The sequence below is a fragment of the Lepidochelys olivacea genome (assembly GCF_965140295.1).
Source record: "Lepidochelys olivacea isolate rLepOli2 genome assembly, chromosome: 3".
In the NCBI taxonomy this organism is placed as follows: Eukaryota; Metazoa; Chordata; order Testudines; family Cheloniidae; genus Lepidochelys; species Lepidochelys olivacea.
In genome coordinates this window covers 173,717,312-173,740,915 of record NC_140413.1, presented here as the reverse complement: position 1 = coordinate 173,740,915, position 23,604 = coordinate 173,717,312, and the positions used below count along the sequence as shown (strand labels likewise).

General features: G+C 50.0%; 1 protein-coding gene across 6 annotated transcripts in view; it reads right to left on the bottom strand.

Moving 5' to 3' along the window:
• Positions 1-18,263, bottom strand: part of PLEKHH2 (pleckstrin homology, MyTH4 and FERM domain containing H2) — a 128,796-nt gene extending 110,533 nt beyond the window's left edge. For 4 of the 6 annotated variants that reach the window (XM_084623533.1, XM_084623534.1, XM_084623536.1 and 1 more), the window contains exon 1: positions 17,896-18,028. The gene's annotated coding sequence lies outside the window, so the exon portion shown is untranslated. Of the gene's footprint in view, positions 1-17,895 lie in introns of all 6 variants that reach the window. The other 2 variants (XM_084623538.1, XM_084623537.1) reach the window with 2 other exon arrangements.
• Between the last annotated feature and the right edge of the window lie 5,341 nt (positions 18,264-23,604).

Genomic DNA, 23,604 nt, shown 5'->3' with positions numbered 1-23,604 from the left:
TCACTCTCCTTGAGGCAGTGTGTTCCCCAGGAATTGAAATGGGGGGAGGGGGTGTTTGAATTTACTGGGGGGGGGGGTCAGGGCCTGTCATAAATATAAAGGGAAGGGTAAACCCCTTTGAAATCCCTCCTGGCCAGGGGAAAGCTCCTCTCACCTGTAAAGGGTTAAGAAGCTAAAGGTAACCTCGCTGGCACCTGACCAAAATGACCAATGAGGAGACAAGATACTTTCAAAAGCTGGGAGGAGGGAGAGAAACAAAGGGTCTGGGTCTGTCTGTAGTCGTCTTGGCCGGGGACAGAACAGGAATGGAGTCTTAGAACTTTTAGTAAGTAATCTAGCTAGGTATGTGTTAGATTATGATTCCTTTAATTGGCTGAGAAAAGAATTGTGCTGAATAGAATAACTATTTCTGTCTGTGTATCTTTTTTGTAACTTAAGGTTTTGCCTAGAGGGGTTCTCTATGTTTTTGAATCTAATTACCCTGTAAGATATCTACCATCCTGATTTTACAGGGGGGATTTCTTTATTTCTATTTACTTCTATTTTTTATTAAAAGTCTTCTTGTAAAACACTGAATGCTTTTTCATTGTTCTCAGATCCAAGGGTTTGGGTCTGTGGTCACCTATGCAAATTGGTGAGGCTTTTTATCCAACATTTCCCAGGAAAAGGGGGGTGCAAGTGTTGGGAGGATTGTTCATTGTTCTTAAGATCCAAGGGTCTGGATCTGTAGTCACCTAGGCAAATTGGTGAGGCTTTTTACCAAACCTTGTCCAGGAAGTGGGGTGCAAGGTTTTGGGAAGTATTTTGGGGGGAAGGACGCGTCCAAACAGCTCTTCCCCAGTAACCAGTATTAGTTTGGTGGTGGTAGCGGCCAGTCCAAGGTGTAATATTTTGTACCTTGGGGAAGTTTTGACCTAAGCTGGTAAAGATAAGCTTAGGAGGTTTTTCATGCAGGTCCCCACATCTGTACCCTAGAGTTCAGAGTGGGGGAGGAACCGTGACATGGTGGCACAGTGGTGGGATTAACCTGAAATCATTTTGAGATCCAGTTGAGATTTTTTGAACTAGAAATACAGATTTTAAAAAGGAATTTTTAGGAAGTCCAGGAAGCAGCTTGGTTTCTCTCTGCTTTGTGGCCAAGCAGAGACAAAAGGGGATTATCTTGTGAATTGCAGGTTTTCTTTGCCTGGAGGCAGGGTACTTAACTCCTGCAGGGAAATTCACAGTCTTCCAACCCAGAGGTTTTTTTTTTTCTTTTCTTCCTAAAAGTAAATAGGGGGTGTGTGCTCTACCCATTTGCCTGGAGACAAAAGTGGCAGGGTTTTTTTTTTAGGATTTTGATTTTTTTTTTTTTGTTTTACAAGGAGCACAGGTTTGAAAAGAGATTTTTTTTTTCTTTGGGCTGGGTAAGCAGGTTTCCAAGTAGTTGGAGGTTTTTTGCTTTAATTTGGGCCCAGAGCAGAGACAAGGGAATTGTCTTTTTCTGTAGGCTGACAATCACTATCAGAGAATAGGTATTCTATTCCAGCACAGCAAAATTTTACAGCCAAGTTTTGTTTGTTTATTTCTAAACCTCGGGTGTAAAGTTAGTTAAAAACAGAGAGGTTAGAATGGCCAAATCCTCGGCTCGACTACAGCTGGAATTAGCCAAATTTCAGGCTGAGGAAAAACAAAGGGAACATGAAAGACAGATAACTCATGCGGCTGGAGAAGGAGGTACAGGAGGCTGCCCACAAGAGGGAAATGGAGGCAAGGAAGCATGTGGAGGAGATGGCGAGGATAAAGGCCCAGCAGAATATACCAACAAACCCTAGCAATCCTTCTCCAGGTACCACTTCCCATCCCAGAAAGTTCCCCACCTACAAGGCAGGTGATGATACTGAGGCCTTCTTAGAAAACTTCGAAAGGGCCTGCCTTGGGTACAACATCTCTACTGACCAATACATGGTAGAGCTGAGACCGCAGCTCAGTGGACCCTTAGCTGAGGTGGCAGCTGAAATGCCTAAAGAACATATGAACAAGTATGAACTGTTTAAATCCAAGGCGAGAGTCAGAATGGGGATAACACCCGAGCAGTCTCGTCGGAGGTTCCGAGCCCTAAGGTGGAAACCAGACATGTCATTTACCCGACATGCCTACCACATTGTGAAACATTGGGATGCCTGGATATCAGGAGCAAGTGTTGAATCTCCAGTAAATTTGCCCTTCCTAATGCAAATGGAACAATTCTTAGAGGGTGTTCCTGAGGAAATAGAAAGATACATCCTAGATGGGAAACCCAAAACTGTAATCGAGGCAGGAGAGATTGGAGCCAGATGGGTGGAGGTGGCAGAGAAGAAGAAAACTGGTCGCAGTTGGAGCGGAGACCAGAAGGGACCACCCCAGACCACACCCTATTACCGGGGGCCGCCCAAAGCCCCACCTACCTCCCAAAGAACCCTCCAGACCCCTTATCGTCCCACCACCCCGTTCTCCAGCAACCCACCTCGCCCCGGTGACCCGTCAGCTGGACGATGTTTTAAATGTAACGAGCTGGGGCATGTAAAGGCCAACTGCCCCAAGAACCCCAACAGATTACAGTTCATTGCACCGGAATCACACCAGAGGTCCACAGGCCCAGATACCTCCCAGATACCCTTGGAGCGGAGGGAAACTGTGAGTGTGGGCGGGAAGAAGGTCACCGCGTGGAGGGACACCGGAGCACAAGTGTCAGCTATCCATGCTTCCTTAGTGGACCCCAATTTAATCAACCCAGAGATCCAAGTGACGATTCAACCCTTCAAGTCCAACTCTTTCAATTTGCCTACAGCCAAGTTGCCTGTCCAGTACAAGGGCTGGTCAGGAATGTGGACTTTTGCAGTCTATGATGATTATCCCATCCCCATGCTGTTGGGGGAAGACTTGGCCAATCACGTGAAGCAGGCCAAGAGGGTGGGAACGGTCACCCGCAGCCAGGCTAAACAAGCCGTGGGGCCTAGCTCTGTTCCGGAAACTTCTATCAGGGCCCGGTCAGAGGTGATGGACCCGGACCCCAGGCCAATGTCTGCAACAGCAGTAGTGGATCCAGTCCCAGAGACCCAGACAGAACCAGTCCCAGAACCGGAACCAGCCAAACAACCAACACCAGACCCCGTGCCAGCACTGAATCCAGTACTTGCAACCTCAACACCAGAGGGCCCCACCGAACCTGAACTGGCAGCAGCCGATAACCCTACACAAGAGGCTCAGCCGGAGCCTGAATCCCAACATAGTGCACCAGCGGAGAGCGGTTCACAGTCAACAGAAACAGCTCCATCCCCTATATCGCTTCCAGAGGGACCAAGCCTATGTCCCCAATCCAATGAGGAACTGATGTCTCCAGCATCAAGGGAACAGTTCCAGACCGAACAGGAAGCAGATGAAAGCCTCCAGAGAGCGTGGACGGCGGCACGGAGCAACCCACCGCCTCTCAGCTCTTCTAATCGATCCAGGTTTGTTGTAGAAAGAGGACTTTTATACAAGGAAACTCTTTCTGGGGGACACCAGGAAGACTGGCATCCTCAGAGACAGTTGGTAGTTCCAACTAAATACCGGGCCAAGCTCTTGAGCTTAGCCCATGATCACCCTACTGGCCATGCTGGGGTGAACAGGACCAAAGACCGTTTGGGGGGGTCATTCCACTGGGAGGGAATGGGCAAGGATGTTTCTACCTATGTCCAGTCTTGTGAGGTGTGCCAAAGAGTGGGAAAACCCCAAGACCAGGTCAAAGCTCCTCTCCAGCCACTCCCCATCATTGAAGTTCCATTTCAGCGAGTAGCTGTGGATATTCTGGGTCCTTTTCCGAAAAAGACACCCAGAGGAAAGCAGTACATACTGACTTTCATGGATTTTGCCACCCGATGGCCGGAAGCAGTAGCTCTAAGCAACACCAGGGCTAAAAGTGTGTGCCAGGCACTAGCAGACATTTTTGCCAGGGTAGGTTGGCCCTCCAACATCCTCACAGATGCAAGGACTAATTTCCTGGCAGGAACTATGAAAAACCTTTGGGAAGCTCATGGGGTAAATCACTTGGTTGCCACTCCTTACCATCATCAAACAAATGGCATGGTGGAGAAGTTTAATGGAACTTTGGGGGCCATGATACGTAAATTCGTAAATGAGCACTCCAATGATTGGGACCTAGTATTGCAGCAGTTGCTCTTTGCCTACAGAGCTGTACCACATCCCAGTTTAGGGTTTTCCCCATTTGAACTTGTATATGGCCGTGAGGTTAAGGGGCCATTGCAGTTGGTGAAGCAGCAATGGGAGGGATTTACACCTTCTCCAGGAACTAACATTCTGGACTTTGTAACCAACGTACAAAACACCCTCCGAACCTCTTTAGCCCTTGCTAGAGAAAACTTACAGGATGCTCAAAAAGAGCAAAAAGCCTGGTATGATAAACATGCCAGAGAGCGTTCCTTCAAAGTAGGAGACCAGGTCATGGTCTTAAAGGCGCTCCAGGCCCATAAAATGGAAACATCGTGGGAAGGGCCATTCGTGGTCCAGGAGCGCCTGGGAGCTGTTAATTATCTCATAGCATTCCCCACCTCCAACCGAAAGCCTAAGGTGTACCATATTAATTCTCTAAAGCCCTTTTATTCCAGAGAATTAAAGGTTTGTCAGTTTACAGCCCAGGGAGGAGACGACGCTGAGTGGCCTGAAGGTGTCTATTACGAAGGGAAATGTGCTGGTGGTGTGGAAGAGGTGAACCTCTCCATGACCCTTGGGCGTATGCAGCGACAGCAGATCCAGGAGCTGTGCACTAGCTACGCGCCAACCTTCTCAGCCACCCCAGGACTGACTGAACGGGCATACCACTCCATTGACACAGGTAATGCTCACCCAATTAGGGTCCACCCTTACCGGGTGTCTCCTCAAGCTAAAACTGCTATAGAACGGGAGATCCAGGATATGTTACAGATGGGTGTAATCCGCCCCTCTGAAAGTGCATGGGCATCTCCAGTGGTTCTAGTTCCCAAACCAGATGGGGAAATACGTTTTTGCGTGGACTACCGTAAGCTAAATGCTGTAACTCGCCCAGACAACTATCCAATGCCACGCACAGATGAACTATTAGAGAAACTGGGACAGGCCCAGTTCATCTCTACCTTGGACTTAACCAAGGGGTACTGGCAGGTACCGCTAGATGAATCTGCCAAGGAAAGGTCAGCCTTCATCACACATCTCGGGCTGTATGAATTTAATGTACTCCCTTTCGGGCTGCGAAATGCACCCGCCACTTTCCAAAGACTTGTAGATGGTCTCCTAGCGGGATTAGGAGAATATGCAGTCGCCTACCTTGACGATGTGGCCATATTTTCAGATTCCTGGGCAGACCACCTGGAACATCTACAAAAAGTCCTTGAGCGCATAAGGGAGGCAGGACTAACTGTTAAGGCTAAGAAGTGTCAAATAGGCCTAAACAGAGTGACTTACCTTGGACACCAGGTGGGTCAAGGAACTATCAGCCCCCTACAGGCCAAAGTGGATGCTATCCAAAAGTGGCCTGTCCCAAAGTCAAAGAAACAGGTTCAATCCTTCTTAGGCTTGGCCGGTTATTACAGACGGTTTGTACCGCACTACAGCCAAATCGCTGCCCCACTGACAGACCTAACCAAAAAGAAACAGCCAAATGCTGTTCAGTGGACCGGAAAGTGTCAGAAGGCCTTTAACAAGCTTAAAGCGACACTCATGTCTGACCCTGTACTAAGGGCCCCAGACTTTGACAAACCGTTCCTAGTAACCACAGATGCATCCGAGCGTGGTGTGGGAGCAGTTTTAATGCAGAAAGGACCTGATCAAGAATTCCACCCTGTAGTGTTTCTCAGCAAAAAACTGTCTGAGAGGGAAGCAACTGGTCAGTCACTGAAAAAGAATGTTATGCCATTGTCTACGCTCTGGAAAAGCTACGCCCATATGTTTGGGGACGGCGTTTCCACCTGCAAACCGACCATGCTGCACTAAAGTGGCTTCACACCGTCAAAGAAACTAACAAAAAACTTCTTCGGTGGAGTTTAGCTCTCCAAGATTTTGATTTCGACATCCAACACATCTCAGGAGCTTCTAACAAAGTGGCTGATGCACTCTCCCGTGAAAGTTTCCCAGAATCAACTGGTTAAAATCCTCCTTGAGATGTGGAAAATATTGTTAGTCTTTATGTACTTGGTAGTATATTTAGAGATGCATGTGTCGTATTAACTCTGTTTTCCTAGAGCTCCAGGAAGAAATCCCAGCCAGTGTTTCACCCTAGCTGAGATTTGGGGGGCGTGTCATAAATATAAAGGGAAGGGTAAACCCCTTTGAAATCCCTCCTGGCCAGGGGAAAGCTCCTCTCACCTGTAAAGGGTTAAGAAGCTAAAGGTAACCTCGCTGGCACCTGACCAAAATGACCAATGAGGAGACAAGATACTTTCAAAAGCTGGGAGGAGGGAGAGAAACAAAGGGTCTGTGTCTGTCTGTAGTCGTCTTGGCCGGGGACAGAACAGGAATGGAGTCTTAGAACTTTTAGTAAGTAATCTAGCTAGGTATGTGTTAGATTATGATTTCTTTAAATGGCTGAGAAAAGAATTGTGCTGAATAGAATAACTATTTCTGTCTGTGTATCTTTTTTGTAACTTAAGATTTTGCCTAGAGGGGTTCTCTATGTTTTTGAATCTAATTACCCTGTAAGATATCTACCATCCTGATTTTACAGGGGGGATTTCTTTATTTCTATTTACTTCTATTTTTTATTAAAAGTCTTCTTGTAAAACACTGAATGCTTTTTCATTGTTCTCAGATCCAAGGGTTTGGGTCTGTGGTCACCTATGCAAATTGGTGAGGCTTTTTATCCAACATTTCCCAGGAAAAGGGGGGTGCAAGTGTTGGGAGGATTGTTCATTGTTCTTAAGATCCAAGGGTCTGGATCTGTAGTCACCTAGGCAAATTGGTGAGGCTTTTTACCAAACCTTGTCCAGGAAGTGGGGTGCAAGGTTTTGGGAAGTATTTTGGGGGGAAGGACGCGTCCAAACAGCTCTTCCCCAGTAACCAGTATTAGTTTGGTGGTGGTAGCAGCCAGTCCAAGGTGTAATATTTTGTACCTTGGGGAAGTTTTGACCTAAGCTGGTAAAGATAAGCTTAGGAGGTTTTTCATGCAGGTCCCCACATCTGTACCCTAGAGTTCAGAGTGGGGGAGGAACCGTGACAGGGCCGATGAGGGGTGAGACCGTGAGGGTGAAGGTGGACTGTATGGCATGATAGTAAAAACTGAAATGTTTCATGACCATTTTATTAGATTTAACTCATGTTTTAAAATCATCACAAAAATTAAAGTTGTCTACTCGAGCCTTCTATGAAGCACTACATCTACATCCTTCTTGGTTTCTTGTTATAATTTTGAACAACTCTGTTAATGAACTTCTTGAATGCAATGCGTTCATCTTTGGTGGCTTCTCATAGGTCCGGTACTTCCCTTCTTTCATTAGTTCATTCACATGATCCAGCAGAAGGTGACTTCTTTCAGAACACAAAATTCTATTCAGTGATGAAAAAGAACGCTCAACCGTAGCTGTTGTGACTGGGAGTAGCAAGAGATTAATTCCTACTTCTTTCATCCCAGGAAACAAAGCATAAAGATCAGGTCGAGCCACTAGTGATGATAAAAAAGAAGTTGAAGTGAAATCTTCATTCGTTCGTCGTATGATATTCCACTCTGTGTTCAAATTCTCTATTCTGTCCTGAGCACATGGCAGTCCCATTGCTGGTAGTGCCTTACTCCACTCAACTGTCGATGTTTTATGGGACAGGGATCTGTAAAAGCTACGTAGAGGTTGAGTAGAATCTAGATGTCGCTGTCGTAGATTTTTAAGAATCAAGTCTGTGTACTTTTTCAGTTGTCTTAACAAATACTACTTGTCCTCTTCACTTAAGAAAGCAATATAAATGACTTCATTAGTCAACTTCTGGACTGAAGTCTCTGCTTCTTCCAGTACTTTTTCAAGGGACAGATCACTGATTATCCAGCAATAGAAGCTACATTTGGATCAAAGATCTACTACTGTTGTAGCAGATGCCTGAATGGCATTGTTTAATGACCCAAGTGTTTCAACAGTAGACTTACAAGTGAGAGAATGGCAGTAGTCTTCTCTGAACATAGTAGCAAAAGTAATCCACCAGCCTCACTACTTAGATCCATCCCATCTTGGTAGATACTTTCCAAAGCCAGTAATAACGGCTGGAGAAATTTTAAGACAACAGCAAAGGATCACTCTTGAGAAAGCCAGAGGGTTTTCCCAGGTTGGCCTAATTTGAACTTCATACCCAGTGTATCTTCTATATTTTCCAGATATTCAGTCTTTTTGGACTCTTGCTGAAAAACTAATATAAAGACATTAAATTTATAGCTTTTAAATGTCTTTTAAAGAATCTGCAGCTCATAATGGCGCTAGTTTGGAGTAGATGGCCTCTGCAATGTGCACTGGAGAGATTAGGGTCACACTTTTCTCCGAGCAAAGCTTGTACTCCACCATGTCTTCCAGGTTTCAGAGTAACAGCCGTGTTAGTCTGTATTCACAAAAAGAAAAGGAGTACTTGTGGCACCTTAGAGACTAACCAATTTATTTGAACATAAGCTTTCGTGAGCTACAGCTCACTTCATCGGATGCATACCGTGGAAAGTGTAGAAGATCTTTTTTTATACACACAAAGCATGAATAAATACCTCCTCCCACCCCACTCTCCTGCTGGTAATAGCTTATCTAAAGTGATCACTCTCTTTACAATGTGTATGATAATCAAGGTGGGCCATTTCCAGCACAAATCCAGGGTTTAACAAGAACATCTGGGGGGTGGGGGGGAGGGGAGGAAACACAAGGGGAAATAGGCTTGAATAGAGACTGGGAGTGGCTAAGTCATTATCAAGGTAACCTAAGTTAATTGTATCCAATTTGCAAATGAATTCCAATTCAACAGTCTCTCACTGGAGTCTGGTTTTGAAGTTTTTTTTGTTTGTAATCGCGTGACCAGAGAGATTGAAGTGTTCTCCAACTGGTTTATGAATGTTATAATACTTGACATCTGATTTGTGTCCATTTATTCTTTTACATAGAGACTGTCCAGTTTGACCAATGTACATGGCAGAGGGGCATTGCTGGCACATGATGGCATATATCACATTGGTGGATGTGCCGGTGAACAAGCCTCTGATAGCATGGCTGATGTTATTAGGCCCTGTGATGGTGTCCCCTGAATAGATATGTTGGCACAGTTGGCAACAGGCTTTGTTGCAAGGATAGGTTCCTGGGTTAGTGGTTCTGCTGTGTGGTATGCGGTTGCTGGTGAGTATTTGCTTCAGGTTGGGGGGCTGTCTGTAGGCAAGGACTGGCCTGTCTCCCAAGATTTGTGAGAGTGTTGGGTCATCCTTCAGGATAGGATGTAGATCCTTAATAATGCGTTGGAGGGGTTTTAGTTGGGGGCTGAAGGTGACAGCTAGTAGCATTCTGTTATTTTCTTTGTTAGGCCTGTCCTGTAGTAGGTGACTTCTGGGAACTCTTCTGGCTCTATCAATCTGTTTCTTTACTTCTGCAGGTGGGTATTGTAGTTGTAAGAAAGCTTGACAGAGATCTTGTAGGTGTTTGTCTCTGTCTGAGGGGTTGGAGCAAATGCGGTTGTGTCGCAGAGCTTGGCTGTAGACGATGGATCGTGTGGTGTGGTCAGGGTGAAAGCTGGAGGCATGCAGGTAGGAATAGCGGTCAGTAGGTTTCCGGTATAGGGTGGTGTTTATGTGACCATTGTTTATTAGCACTGTAGTGTCCAGGAAGTGGATCTCTTGTGTGGACTGGACCAGGCTGAGGTTGATGGTGGGATGGAAATTGTTGAAATCATGGTGGAATTCCTCAAGGGCTTCTTTTCCATGGGTCCAGATGAGGAAGATGTCATCAATATAGTGCAAGTAGAGTAGGGGCGTTAGGGGACGAGAGCTGAGGAAGTGCTGTTCTAAGTCCGCCATAAAAATGTTGGCAAAGTGTAGGGCCATGCGGGTACCCATAGCAGTGCCGCTGGTTTGAAGGTATACATTGTTCCCAAATGTAAAATAGTTATGGGTAAGGACAAAGTTCAGCCACCAGGTTAGCTGTGACGTTATCGGGGATAGTGTTCTTGATGGCTTGTAGTCCATCTTTGTGTGGAATGTTGGTGTAGAGGGCTTCTACATCCATAGTGGCCAGGATGGTGTTATCAGGAAGATCACCGATGGATTGTAGTTTCCTCAGGAAGTCAGTGGTGTCTCGAAGATAGCTGGGAGTGCTGGTAGCGTAGGGCCTGAGGAGGGAGTCTACACAGCCAGACAATCCTCCTGTCAGGGTGCCAATGCCTGAGACGATGGGGCGCCCAGGATTTCCAGGTTTATGGATCTTGCGTAGTAGATAGAATATCCCAGGTCGGGGGTTCCAGGGGTGTGTCTGTGTGGATTTGATCTTGTGCTTTAGATAACGTACACAATGACAATACTTGATGCCCATTTGCATCAATGCATTCATCAGCCCTGTATGCAAATTTTTTGAATGTGGTGAGAGTTCTTCACTTTTTCAACTGTTGAATCTTTCACTGTTGCACCACATGCGTCTAGCCAGTCAGCTGAGCTTCTTGCAGAAAGATAGTGAGCGTTTGCTGGTCTCGTTCGGAACCAGTGCTCAACCTAAGGATGAACAAGTGACAATGCACTTAACATTGGCCTCCGATTTGTAGTATCTCTTGCTTAAATAGAAAGTATGATGCCACAGCCATGTTTGTTCGCATGAACTGTGTTGTGTCTCCAGCATTCTTAACAGCCTCATTAATACTCACTGGTGTTGTCCTTGGTCAGTGGAGACTCAGAGGTGCTTTCACATGAGTTCACCTCCCAGGTGGGGGGCAAGAAGGCACCTCGCTCGTTCCTCCAGCTGCTCACTGTTCGCTTTGGCTACTGTTTGTTGTGCCACCATTTGCTCTGTTGCCAATGGCCCTGTGCCATCACCTTCTGCTGCCGCTGTGACCTCTGCGAGTTGGTCTCTTGAGATTCCATACACCTCTCGGTGATTTCAGATGAGCTCTCAGTGGGGGAACCTCACTCTAGTACAGACTGGGCTGTCTCTAAACACTGTCCCACAGCAGGTCTAAGCACTTAGACCTGATTATCAGTGATTTCAGCTGTAATGGTCACTTAACAAAACAAGACTATCTATGGAGCCTAATCTGCTATGTCTTTAAACAGTGGAGAGGGGCAGGTCAAATAGTACTTGTGACTCAGGCAGACCATCAAGCAAAACACCTGTCCCCACCCTCTCTCTTGATGCCCTCAATCAGCACAGTTCTACTGCCCTTTACTCCTACAATAAGAAAAACAATATTTCATTACCTCCTTCCCGCCCCCCCCATTCAAGTGATTTGTAACCCATCCCCAGCCAAAATCTATCACTTGGCAACACAGCACTGTTTGCTGGATACCTAGGTAGATTAGGTGTGAATGTAAATTCAATCTGGTCCTGAAACCTTTCCCACCCCAACCCCCAGCTCATTACTAGGTGTCAGGGAGAGTTCATTTAGACTTTGATTACAAATCATAATTTGAAATTATTAGGTTGGCCAACATCACCAAAATGAACTGACATCATAAACAGCTGCATAAGGAAGCTAGTCTATGTTCACACTTTTCAAATCTATTATGCTTTTTCAGATATATGTATTTTATCATACACTTTATATGCTTTTAAAGTGGTGTACTAATGTTTCAGTTTCAATTCAAATTTCCAAACAATCGCTAAATGGGAACACTGCATGTAACTAGTTGACAAAACGGGGGACGGGTGTTGGGGAAATGCAGACGGGGTGTAGGGAACTCCCTGCCTTGAGGTAAGGAAGGATAGGAATTCCTGAGATCTAGTAGACAGGTGCTGAAGCTGGGGCTGGAGCACTCATGGGGGGGCGGGAACATAGTGGGTGCTCAGCACCCACTGGTGGGCCCCTCCTCCCCTTGTTTCCCACCACCAGCAGATCTGCTCCTCCCCCTCTGCAGCAGGTGGGAGGCACTAGGAGATTAGCTGTTCAGTGGTGTGCAGGAGGCACTGGGGAATGGGGAGAGGGAGATGTTGGGTGACGCATTGCGGAGGCAAGTGCTCCAGATGCTGGAGAGAAGAAGCAGCGGCGGGGCCAGAAGCAGAAGGGGCAGAACTAGCCTCTTCTGGCTGCTGAGATGCTGCTGAGCAGCATGGCAGACTGGCAGCTGCCTGAGACCACCTGGCTGGGGAGGTGGCTTCGCTTCCCGTTTGGGTGCTCAGGATCAGGGGCAAGCAAGCCAGAGCCCCCTGGCATGTTTCCGGCTCGCTCCGCTGCAGTCCCCAGCAGCAGAGCCAGGCGGGGAGTGGAAGCCACCTCCCCAGCCAGGCTCTTTCAGGTAGCTGCAGAACAGTGACCTGGGCTCCCTCCTGCCAGGGAGAGCGGCAGAACGTGCCAGGGGTTGGGGGGTCAGGCCCAGAGGGATGACAGAGTGCCCCCCCCACAAGTAACGTGGGATGGGGAGAGCATGGTGGCCCCATGTTGGGTGTGCGGGGGAGGATACATACATGACCTCCTCTTTAGATCGTGCCCCCCACACCCCCATTGGGGAGGCATCAATTGTCCCTTGGGGAAGAGGTGGGGAGGAGCAGGGGCGGGAAGAAGCGGAGTGGGGGTGGGGCCTTGGGAGAAGGGGTGGAGTGGGGGCAGGGCACAGGGTGGAGCTCCCCCCGGCAAATCACACAGTTGGCACCTGTGCTAGTAGACCCTAGGAGAGAGAAGAATTTGAGTAGGAAGAGTGAAAGCAAGATAGGAATTAGTCCAGGGCTGAGAGCAGTAATGTGACAGAAACGGCAGACCTTGGCTACTTGGTAAAGGGCCCTGGACTGGAACTTGGAGTAGAGGGTGGGCTTGGGTTCCCCTACCAACCACTGCCAAGTGATGATGTGACTCAGGCAGTCTGCTGGTTCACTGCCCCTCACTGCAGGAATGACAGGGTCAGAGCAGCAGGCGTGAGGATTGCTGAATGATACTTGTCCAGAGATGTGTCCCCCCCCCCCCCACACACACACACACAAAGGGGAAACCATGGTGTGACCTGGCAGGAGGGCTGAGTTGTGAAGTAGCTGCACTGCGATTACTTGAGAGGACGAGAGCGGAAAATGGTGAAAGAGAGGGAAGGAGTGAGTGAGTGGGATGATGGGCTGTGTGACTGTTGGAAAGGGATGCTAAACTAATTTTCCTGAAGGGGGTGCTGCTCAATGGTGAGTAGAGCACCTCCGTCACAATGAGCCACACACATCCCAAAATATTATGTGGTTTTTTTTAAGATTAAATGTTTCTGAGCTGTCTTCTGACTTTTGAACTCCCCCAATGTGTCTGACAATTAGTGTTGCCAGTCTACAGTAAGAAGTAAGTTTTGGCCACTGCACCCCTACATCAATCAATTTTGTGCCCCAGCCCCCACACTGACTCTGTACCCTCAACCCCAAATCAGTTAATTTTGTGCCCTCCCAGCTCTCACATCCAACCCAGTCCACCCCCCTACTCGTACAACTCTGCACTCCCATTGCCTGCAGTCTCACATCTGCTCTGTGCTCCAGAGCACCTTTCCTCCTCATGGAGGTGTAGCGGTTCTTCACCCATTCCCATGCCTGGTGGGAGGGCAGGTCTAAGAAGGTTCTCCTTTCTCCTGGGATTGCAGCATTAGAAAGGAAGAGGGACGAGCAGAGAAGAACTTAACCTGTTTTTCACAAGAGAGGTGGCGGGAAGGAGCCCTAAGATAAGGGGTTCTTTCTGCTACCTCCTTTCCCCATCTCTCTTGTGAAAATGTATTGCCTTCTCCATGTCTTTCTTTCCCTATCCAAAACCTGCCCTTGAGGAGAAGGGGGGGGGGAGAGAGAGAGTTCTGCCTGCCTCCTGAAGCAGCTGTCATTAGCTGTTCTCCAGGAGGCAGAAAAGTAGGCAAGGCAGCCAATTTAAGGGGGTTTTCCCCTGTATAATCTGAAAATTGCATGAATGCTGGAGCGTCTCCTATCACTGTGAGACTGGCTCCAGAAGAGGCCAAAATTGCATCATTTCCAATAAATTTGTGAGACTTGGCAACACTGAAAGAGGGAGGACTCATCTGTGTTGGAGAGGCAGAGAGATGCGGGGACAAGGAGACGATGCAGGGGGATTGAAGGGACTAACATGCATATGTCAGTGCCTTCTGTGACCGCAGTAATCTATGCGAATGAGTCGGAAGCAGTGAAGGGGGAGAGCTGAGCTGTGGGACATTGGGGGTGAGTGAAATTAACTGTCCAAAACCATAATTAATGCAGAGTCAAGGTTGCCTAGTGCTGAGACATGCCCTTCCAGCATGTGGAGTGTGGCTAAACTTAAACTTCTGGTTTTAAGAGGTTTAAATTTGTTACCTTAACTTGTCTTTGCTTGGCTTTCAGAGGATAAAGTTTAGCCACCTTTCAGATGCTGGAAGAACAACATATGGCACCCCTGGGCAACGATAACTCTGTGGTAACCAAGTTTTTGGGCAGTTAATTCAAGTAGATGTTGAAATTAAATGTTCTGTGTGTTAATTATGGATTTTTTTTTGAACTCATTCACATTGGCAACTTTGGCTAATACTCACATACCTTCATACTTTTTCCTATTTCATAAAATCTGTACTACCACTGCCCTCTACTTTCAATCCCTATTTAAGATTCATCTCTGCTGTGATGCCTACAAAACCATTTGCTGATCGTGGATAGGCAGGTAACAAACTGATTGTGCCTCTTCCTTTTCCCACTAGCTTGCTCTTACTCACTCCTTCGCACTTACTAACTTACGTATTCCTTCCCTGATCTGTACCTTACTTAAAAAATTAGAAGAAAGGAAGAAACAAAAACAGTCAATAACCAGATGTGATTGTCAAAGGCTGTGTCAATTCTTCACCATATTCGTTTGCTTTCATGTTACATCCCCATACCCAATCCTTCAAGTGTCTCTTTTAGGCCCCAAAACAAGAAAGCGGTTAGGCGTGTACTAAAGTCCATCCCTGCCCAGCAAAACACTTACACATGTACCTAATTCCCCACTGAAGTCAATGGGACTTAAGCATGTGCTTAACTTTAATATGAATGCTTTACTGAATCAGAGCCTTAGACTTCAATCCTATAAACATTTATGCATTTTCTTAACTTTAAGCACACAAACTGTTCTATCGACTTCAATCTGACTACCAACATGAGTAGAGCTAAGCATATACATAAGTGTTTGCAGAACTAGGGTCTTAGACTGTAAACCTTCCAGGTTTCTAATTTCTTCATTCTTCACCCTACCTGATGAACCTTTGGAAGGCACTGTCTCTAACCCCCATTATCCTTTCTGATACTGGGGAGCATAGCTTCAGCAGGCATGCTACTAGGGACTGAACCTCATGCTGTATTAGCTCTTCACAGGATTCTCTGCAGAGCTGCAAAAGGCACAATGTTCATTCCTTCCCAGCCTGCCCATAACTGTCATTAGCTCCCCAAGTCTCCACTCTCACCCCTTATGCAGAAGCAAGAAGATGGTGCCACAGAGACAACTAATCTGCAAACTTTGTGTGGGAAGAAGCAGATCCAAACAAGGAGAGTTCCATCCGTGCACAAATCTGGGGGGACAATATGGGGATTGAAGACTTTCTTAGGGCTATTTGTCCAGTTAGGAATTTTTATAGCAGTGGGGTTTGTTTATTTTCCCCCCTTTTGACCAAGTATGGCCACAAAGGATGGAGTCAGCTCAGACAATGTTGATTAACAGTGCTTGTGGTTACTGGGAAGATGAAAATGTATATAGTTACGGTTGTCATGGAGTTTTTGCTTCTCTGCAAGTGTACCACTGCAAGGTAGAGTTAAGGCTATTTGGGTGTTACACACTGGTCATTAACATATACCCATATACTGAAATGTTGTGTTTGTGCAAGCTAAGTGGAACTTCTCAGTGTACAAGCTAATTAATATCCAGTTACTGTCTAAATATCACTGATGTAAAGAGTGAAAATAAATTATTTCCTATTATCCAAAAGGCATAAAGGGTTCTGGAAATGTTTATTGGCACAAAATAAACTTACAATTGTGGAGTGAATGATCTTCCTTTGAATCAATGACTTCCTGTTTCTTGTTTGAGTCCTCAAGGGAGGGGGAAAAATGAGTTCATCTCTTGGCTTTAACAAAGTGTTCTGATTCAGCACTATAACCTACATAAGTTTCCTGTTCTTTCCCTCCTCACTGTCTCCTACTTTTTTTTAATCTAAGATCTTTTGTAAACTAACAAACCCCCATAAAAAGTGTAAATTATAATTATAGCATCAGACATTACTTGAGACAAATTTGACAAGTCTGGGATGATTTAAACCCTTTTTAAAAAAGTTTTTGGTAAGTTTTTTTTTTCTCCACACATTTCAAGGAGCCAGAAAGAATAGAGATTGTTTAAATAATGAAAGGAAAACTATGTGGTGATATAAAAATCAAAAATGTTATGATGTTTTGTCTTTTTAATACAACACTGTTTTAGTTTAACAATTCATATAAGCCTCAGGGTGGGTGGCTGGAGAAAGTTGGTTGGATAGGCCTTTGTGTTTTACCAGGATTGTGCAGTTTTCAAAACAGTTTGTAGAGGATTTTCTCCCAGCTCCAAAACATATAATCACTTTGAGATATTAATGTTTGGTGATATGTGGACCATATGTGCCTAATCTCAGGGACCCCAAATTTGAAGGATTTTCAGTGCTGTAACTGTAAAAATGATGTTGCATAGAGAGGATGACTGGAGAGATGGCCCCTGTCTGGGAGTTCTCCAAGAAAGACATTTTTGAGCTTGTCACCGACCACTGTACTGAGCTATGAAGGAACACTGTTAACTTTGGTGGTGGTTTTTTTTATTGACTCCTTTAATATAATTCCAAGTTACGATAGAGAGAGGTCCTGAATTTTAAAAAATCCTTTCAAAAATTGATTTATAAAGGGTTTTTCTGTTCCCTTGTAGATTTTTATATGGGTAGTTTCACGAGAGAAGAAATCAACTCTGCCCCAATCCTGCAATAAGCACTACATATGTGAACTCCTAAAGAGCTCCACTGGCTGCAATGGAGAACTGTGAGAGTGCAGAGGTCTGCTCACAAAGAGCTCATTGCAGGATCAGGAGCTAATTGATTTTACAGCCATAACCCATTGTACACAAAGCACTGTCAAATAAGTAAATGCTAAAAACAAGACTATTTTCACTAACTTATACTTTAAACTGGTATAAGGTAAAACTCCTTATTACAGTAGGAACAAGCTTTGCACTCACTAATGGGATTTGCAAGGTGAGGGTGTCAATACACACATACATTTCTTTCGTGTTAAGTGTAGGGGTTTTTTCTTGGGAAAGGGCATAGGGCACAGAGAAGCTTTAGTGACTGACAGGTGTGCAGGAAGCTACTGTATCACCATGCAGGTCTCCGTGTTGTCACTTCTCCACTTTAGGCAGGTCGTGTATAGACACACAAAGCTGCTCTGGTGCATCAGTATGTTAGCCCAGTGGATGACCTCATTATCACAAGGCAATGACAGCATGACCTTTGCCACGTTATGATGTCCTGATCCTGACTCTATGACATCACAATTTAATGTCCTACGATGTCCCCTTTGCCACTGCCTGAGGCCGGACGGGGCTCCACGGCGGGGGCCACCCCGCTCCCCCGCACAGGCCCCGCTGGGAGCTGAGGGCACAGGCTGCGGGAGCTCTGCTGCGGAGCGGCCAGGCTCATGGGGGGGGGGGGGGCGGTCCCGCCCGCAGGAGGCGGCAGCCCCGGGGTCCCGGCCCCTGAGGGAGGAAGGGGGGAAAGAAGTCGCGGCAAACCTGGCAGGGCTCCGGCTGGCTGCTGAGCAGGAGGCCGGTCCCGTCTCTTGTCTCGCAGCTCCAGGCTCCGTTAGGGTCGAAGCCGCCGCGGCTCTAACCGCTTCCCCCGCGCCCGTCCCACCATCCCCGCGGCGGGGGCAGCCAGGGGCCTGAGCGGCAGCCGCGCCGGCCACTGAGGAGCCAGAGGCTGCCCGGCCACAGGACGGCGGGCGGGGCCACCCGACCCCTCCCGCGGCTGCGAGGAGGGGAGGCAGCTTCAGGGCACTGCTGGGGGGAAGGTCCCAGTTCCTGCGGCTCCCTCCCAGCCAGAGCGCGGGGCTACGAGGGCGTGAGACGGCTCCCTTTGGCCAAGGCCGCCAGGGGGCCCCGTCTCCAGGCCCGCCAGGAGCGCCCGGTTAGGGCGGGGCACATGACCCCCTGTGTCGGTGTCGGTGCCCGTGGGGGCACGGGGATCCCTGTGTCTCTGCCCGTGGGGGCACGGGGATCCCTGTGTCGGTGCCCGTGGGGGAACGGGGGTCTCTGTGTCTGTGCTCTGGGGGCACGGGGATCCCTGTGTCTGTGCCCGTGGGGGCACGGGACTCCCTGTGTCGGTGCCCGTGGGGGCACGGGACTCCCTGTGTCTGTGCTGTGGGGGCACGGGGATCCCTGTGTCGGTGCCCGTGGGGGAACGGGGGTCTCTGTGTCTGTGCCCGTGGGGGCACGGGGATCCCTGTGTCGGTGCCCGTGGGGGCACGGGGATCCCTGTGTCTGTGCTGTGGGGGCACGGGGATCCCTGTGTCTCTGCCCGTGGGGGCACGGGGATCCCTGTGTCGGTGCCCGTGGGGGAACGGGGGTCTCTGTGTCTGTGCTCTGGGGGCACGGGGATCCCTGTGTCTGTGCCCGTGGGGGCACGGGGATCTCTGTGTCTGTGCCCATGGGGGCACGGGGATCCCTGTGTCGGTGCCCGTGGGGGCACAGGGATCCCTGTGTCGGTGCCCATGGGGGCACGGGGATCCCTGTGTCTGTGCTCTGGGGGCACGGGGATCCCTGTGTCTGTGCCCGTGGGGGCACGGGGATATCTGTGTCTGTGCCCATGGGGGCATGGGACTCCCTGTGTCGGTGCCCGTGGGGGCACAGGGATCCCTGTGTCGGTGCCCGTGGGGGCACAGGGATCCCTGTGTCGGTGCCCGTGGAGGCACGGGGATCTCTGTGTCGGTGCCCGTGGGGGCACGGGGATCTCTGTGTCGGTGTCCGTGGGGGCACGGGGATCTCTGTGTCTGTGCCCGTGGGGGCACGGGGATCTCTGTGTCGGTGCCCGTGGGGGCACGGGGATCTCTGTGTCTGTGCCCGTGGGGGCACGGGACTCCCTGTGTCTCTGCCCGTGGGGGCACGGGACTCCCTGTGTCTCTGCCCGTGGGGGCACGGGGATCTCTGTGTCGGTGCCCATGAGGGCACGGGGATCTCTGTGTCTGTGCTGTGGGGGCACGGGACTCCCTGTGTCGGTGTCCATGGGGGCACGGGGATCTCTGTGTCTGTGCTGTGGGGGTACGGGGATCTCTGTGTCTGTGTCCGTGCCCGTGGGGGCACGGGACTCCCTGTGTCGGTGCCCGTGGAGGCACGGGGATCTCTGTGTCTGTGCCCGTGGGGGCACCGGGATCTCTGTGTCTGTGCTGTGGGGGCACGGGGATCCCTGTGTCGGTGCCCGTGGGGGCACGGGGATCCCTGTGTCGGTGCCCGTGGGGGAACGGGGGTCTCTGTGTCTGTGCTCTGGGGGCACGGGGATCCCTGTGTCTGTGCCCGTGGGGGCACGGGACTCCCTGTGTCGGTGCCCGTGGGGGCACGGGACTCCCTGTGTCTGTGCTGTGGGGGCACGGGGATCCCTGTGTCGGTGCCCGTGGGGGAACGGGGGTCTCTGTGTCTGTGCCCGTGGGGGCACGGGGATCCCTGTGTCGGTGCCCGTGGGGGCACGGGGATCCCTGTGTCTGTGCTGTGGGGGCACGGGGATCCCTGTGTCTCTGCCCGTGGGGGCACGGGGATCCCTGTGTCGGTGCCCGTGGGGGAACGGGGGTCTCTGTGTCTGTGCTCTGGGGGCACGGGGATCCCTGTGTCTGTGCCCGTGGGGGCACGGGGATCTCTGTGTCTGTGCCCATGGGGGCACGGGGATCCCTGTGTCGGTGCCCGTGGGGGCACAGGGATCCCTGTGTCGGTGCCCATGGGGGCACGGGGATCCCTGTGTCTGTGCTCTGGGGGCACGGGGATCCCTGTGTCTGTGCCCGTGGGGGCACGGGGATATCTGTGTCTGTGCCCATGGGGGCATGGGACTCCCTGTGTCGGTGCCCGTGGGGGCACAGGGATCCCTGTGTCGGTGCCCGTGGGGGCACAGGGATCCCTGTGTCGGTGCCCGTGGAGGCACGGGGATCTCTGTGTCGGTGCCCGTGGGGGCACGGGGATCTCTGTGTCGGTGTCCGTGGGGGCACGGGGATCTCTGTGTCTGTGCCCGTGGGGGCACGGGGATCTCTGTGTCGGTGCCCGTGGGGGCACGGGGATCTCTGTGTCTGTGCCCGTGGGGGCACGGGACTCCCTGTGTCTCTGCCCGTGGGGGCACGGGACTCCCTGTGTCTCTGCCCGTGGGGGCACGGGGATCTCTGTGTCGGTGCCCATGAGGGCACGGGGATCTCTGTGTCTGTGCTGTGGGGGCACGGGACTCCCTGTGTCGGTGTCCATGGGGGCACGGGGATCTCTGTGTCTGTGCTGTGGGGGTACGGGGATCTCTGTGTCTGTGTCCGTGCCCGTGGGGGCACGGGACTCCCTGTGTCGGTGCCCGTGGAGGCACGGGGATCTCTGTGTCTGTGCCCGTGGGGGCACCGGGATCTCTGTGTCTGTGCTGTGGGGGCACGGGACTCCCTGTGTCGGTGCCCGTGGGGGCACGGGGATCCCTGTGTCGGTGCCCGTGGGGGAACGGGGGTCTCTGTGTCTGTGCTCTGGGGGCACGGGGATCCCTGTGTCTGTGCTCTGGGGGCACGGGGATCCCTGTGTCTGTGCCCGTGGGGGCACGGGGATCTCTGTGTCTGTGCCCGTGGGGGCATGGGACTCCCTGTGTCGGTGCCCGTGGGGGCACAGGGATCCCTGTGTCGGTGCCCGTGGGGGCACGGGGATCTCTGTGTCTGTGCTGTGGGGGCACGGGGATCCCTGTGTCTCTGCCCGTGGGGGCACGGGGATCCCTGTGTCTCTGCCCGTGGGGGCACGGGGATCTCTGTGTCTGTGCTGTGGGGGCACGGGGATCTCTGTGTCTGTGCCCGTGGGGGCACCGGGATCTCTGTGTCTGTGCTGTGGGGGCACGGGACTCCCTGTGTCGGTGCCCGTTGGGGCACGGGGATCCCTGTGTCGGTGCCCGTGGGGGAACGGGGGTCTCTGTGTCGGTGCCCGTGGGGGAACGGGGGTCTCTGTGTCTGTGCTGTGGGGGCACGGGGATCCCTGTGTCGGTGCCCGTGGGGGCACGGGGATCCCTGTGTCGGTGCCCGTGGGGGCACGGGGATCTCTGTGTCTGTGCCCGTGGGGGCACGGGACTCCCTGTGTCTCTGCCCGTGGGGGCACGGGGATCTCTGTGTCTGTGCCCGTGAGGGCACGGGGATCTCTGTGTCTGTGCTGTGGGGGCACGGGACTCCCTGTGTCGGTGTCCGTGGGGGCACGGGGATCTCTGTGTCTGTGCTGTGGGGGTACGGGGATCTCTGTGTCTGTGTCCGTGGGGGCACGGGGATCTCTGTGTCGGTGTCCGTGGGGGCACGGGACTCCCTGTGTCGGTGTCCGTGGGGGCACGGGGATCTCTGTGTCTGTGCTGTGGGGGCACGGGGATCTCTGTGTCGGTGCCCGTGGGGGCACCGGGATCTCTGTGTTGGTGCCTGTTGGGGTATTGGAACCCCTGTGTTGGTGCCCGTTGGGGCATGGGATTCCCGTGTTGGTGCCCGTTGGGGCATGGGGATCTCGGTGTTGGTGTCCACCGGGGCACCCCCATTGATGCATCGGGGTCCCTGTGTTGGTGCTCACGTTGGAGCATGGGGATCTCTGTGTCGGTGCCTGCCAGGGGTACCCCTGTCGAGGTGAGGGGACCCCTGCGTCGGTACCCCACAGAGCTGGCCCCGTCAGGGCATGGGGACCCCTGTCCATGCCCACCAATGGTGTCCCCATTGGTGTGCAGGGACTCCTGAGTCGGTGCCCACCAGAGGCACCCCTATCAGGTCCCCTCTAGGGACCCACTTGTGTCAATAGAATGCCCCACCATGCTCCATGGGGGCGCAGGGATCCCTGTCTCAGTGCCTGTCGGGGCAGAGAGACCCCTGTCATGGTGGAGCGATCCCTGTCTCAGCCTGCCCAGGGTGCCCTCACTGGGGCACTGGGATCCTGCCTTAGAGGTCCTGCTCAACCCATGCAGCCCTGAGATGGAGCATGCTAGGTACAGCCAGACAGTGTTAGGTAATCTTAACTACAGATGTTTCTATTCGCTCCCTCCTGTAATTACATGACTTTTTAGCCAAAGGATCATGCTCTGAGTAAAGGCAGAGGACTCCAGACCTCTAACAGGAAAACCCTTGTATAAAGAAATTTGTATAATTATGTACCTTGTTTTGTTGCTTCAAGAATTCAAATTGGCTTTCCCCCTTTCCCGCCAGTCCTGCACAGACATCAGTGGAACTACTAACAGTTAAATATACATGCAAGTCTCTGCAGGATCAGGACACAAGAGGGTAATAAATACACTATTTAGAAATCTTTCATTAATACTTTTCAGTTTCCTTTGGGAATTTCCTACTGTTGCTATCAAGTCCTGGTTCTTTCAATTCAGTCATTTGTATCCTGTAATACATTCCCTACCTTTCACTTTTCCAAATATTTGAAGGAATCATTTAATTCATTGATCCAAATGGGGAGTACCCTGTGATGCTACAGGCTGAGACCCAGAAGTCCAAAAAGAAGATCCATTGACTCCACAAGGTCTGTCCACATGGTTTACTTCATAGGAGCAAGGCCTAAATGTGAGCTGAAGAGCAGATCACAAAAGGGATATCTCTTACAATACATGTTAGAGAAATTAACATTCTCTATTTTCTCTATTTAATTTTTTGTCACTTTGACATAGTTGCATTTATTGTATTAGCTTTCCATAGCATAACTTTGGAATCTTGCAGGACAGTTTTCCTGTCCAAAAAAGCCTAATAAAAATATTTTTAAAATACAAGAGGATTGCTTCTCCTCTGCTCCTCTTAAGTCTGAGCATTAGCCAAAATACTAGATTGAGGAGAAGATCATAATATAATTTGTAGTACTGAAATTAATTTTATTAGTGAAACAGTTGTATGGTATAGTTGGTGCATAAAGAACTAACACAAAATGTAATTTGTTGTATTCAAAACTTTTGGAAGCGAATTATATAATAACCTGCATTTCTATTATAACTTTCATCCTAAGGGATCCTAAATCATATTATAAAGTTAACATATTAATATACCAACTATATACAAGAATGATGCTGCTATCTCTGGGCTGAAAATGCAGGGTGAATTTTAAGTAGGGCAGAATATAATTACCTGAGTTCCAATTTGGCAAGAGTAATGGACATGAAATCCCTACTCATGGAAAATGTTCCATGGATCCATAAGTAGCCAGAACTTGTTTTATATCTCATCTGTTATTCCTATGTAGATTTTAAATGTAAGAAGATGCAACAAAATGTCA